The sequence below is a fragment of the Ctenopharyngodon idella genome, chromosome 21, assembly GCF_019924925.1.
Source record: "Ctenopharyngodon idella isolate HZGC_01 chromosome 21, HZGC01, whole genome shotgun sequence".
NCBI classification, from domain to species: domain Eukaryota; kingdom Metazoa; phylum Chordata; class Actinopteri; order Cypriniformes; family Xenocyprididae; genus Ctenopharyngodon; species Ctenopharyngodon idella.
The window spans coordinates 724,831-726,925 of NC_067240.1; the positions used below are offsets into that span (position 1 = coordinate 724,831).

General features: G+C 34.0%; 1 long non-coding RNA gene across 2 annotated transcripts; it reads right to left on the reverse strand.

The window, feature by feature from the left end:
- On the reverse strand, window positions 1-1,117 carry LOC127503641 (uncharacterized). Of its 2 annotated transcripts, none has more exons than XR_007927153.1 (3): window positions 1,051-1,117; window positions 341-523; window positions 1-245 (listed from the first exon to the last, which is right to left on the reverse strand). It is a non-coding gene; the product is annotated as an uncharacterized LOC127503641 (long non-coding RNA). The 2 variants fall into 2 exon arrangements; XR_007927154.1 differs by having other exon boundaries at window positions 341-520; window positions 1,051-1,097.
- Window positions 1,118-2,095: the final 978 nt, after the last annotated feature.

Sequence of the window (2,095 nt, forward strand, 5' to 3'; positions counted from 1 at the left end):
CACTTTTGAAGGTCCATTCATCCGTCCTTCGCTCCGCTCGTCCTGTACAGAGTCTCTAGGATGATGTAGTCTCATCCAACATCTCTGTCCTGTTTGTGTCCTTTATTATTATGATTATTATTGCTTTATTAAAGTTCTTCTTCCATCAGTTCCAGCTGCACACGTCAGTAGTTTCTGTCAGTGGTTTATATTTCATCTGTCAGTGTCTCTCAGTGAATGACTCTCTACAGCTTCATCATGACAGACTGAAGAAAATAAAGATTATAGATCATGACATTTAATAAATCTTTATAAAAAGCTCCAGATGTATGAACTCAAACTCTGATGTTAAAATACTCACAGTTTGGTCTTTTTGGCTCCACACTGTCCTGATGATAAAACATCATGGATCTTTTCTTCTTTAATTCTTCAGATTGTGAGTTTTTCTCTCTGTTCTCCTGGTTTTTGTTGTTCAGTTGCTTCTGAATCTTCAGATTTGGTCCGTCACACATCATCTCCGGTCCATTAACCTTTATTCTCTCTGCTTGGGGAAAAAAACGATTATTTGTATTGCTGCCAAAAATAGTCTAAATTCAGAACCCTTTCAGATAAATCATGTTTAACACAAGCAGACAGTCGAGTGTCAGTTGATGTATTCAGAGCCTGGGGCAAGTTGTCACACTTTTAACTTAGTAAAGTCAAATCATTTTTGAAAGTTTAATTCTGTATATAGAAATACACTGTAAATGTAAAAATTCCCACTGTTGAACTCTGAACATTTACTATCCAGGAAAACAAGAAACAGTTTATCTAACAGACATTTTGCTGTTTATGGACAATGATTATGAAATATTAGCATGCATTTGTCAAATCATTGTTTTACCAAAAGACCTAATTGCAATAAATACTAATGTCCTATTAGTACAGTTCAACCTTTCAAAAGACTTTCATATTATTCTAATATATAACATTTCTAATATATTAAATATCAAATCATATTATTATAATTAAACTTATTTTCCTGATACATGTGTTATTAATAAACATAAAATTAGTTTAAAGCTGACTTACAAGAAGCATGAGATCCACACCAGTCTTCTGTATAATCACAGATCAAGACACTGACGTCTGGTTAATCATCACAAATGTCAAAAGAAGTCAGAGTGTGTTTAAACATTAACCCTGAACCAACTTTATCACAGGCTATAACCTGAATCACAGAGTTAAATGATATATGAGCTTTGATATGCTCATGGATAAAAAAAATAAAGAGATTAAATTATTTCTTTAGTGAATTTATATTTGCAACAGATGAAGAATCAGTGCACTGAAATAATGACATTTATTTTAAGAAGGTTCATACATTAGACCAAAATAATAATGTCTCATTTCCCCTGATATTGGCCACACGATTAAAGGGATAGTTCCCAAAAAATGAAAATATCTCACCCTCATGTGTTTTTTTTTTTTTTTTTAAACCTCTTTTGTGGCACACTGTTATTTATTTATTTGTTTATTTTTATGTATTTATTTTTAAAGTGCAACATTTGCACCAGAAATCTTATGCTGTTTTGATATGGAGAAGATCATGACTTTCAGAACAAATATCAGATTCACATGATCATGTCTGTGCATGTTGGACAAAAAGACAAAAGGTACTTCATTTGAATTTAAATGTACTTCATGATGGTTGAAAAAGATATTCTATAAAGTACAAATACATGTACTATGAATGAATTTGGACGTACCCCAGACAGCAAGTGTCGGCCCAGATCTGGTCCACATCTGGTCCGCATGTAATCCACATGTACCAGATGTGGGCCGGATCTGGGCCACATTCTGTTGCTGTCTGGGACTACATCCACCATATTGTTACTGTCACATGACCTACCAGCGTCAGTTACGTCCCTTCAGCTTCATTCACAAATCCTCTCCCGTGGCCTCATGGGATAGTAAAGTGTCCATCGTATGCACTTCAGAATCTCACCGAAAGTAGGTGATCAGGGTAATTTACACTTACTGTTTTTTGAATACTATGAATTTGGATATACTGCTCTGTTTGCACACTGTTTTTCATGTACTATATAGAGAAGTATTCGAGATTATTTTATTAAAG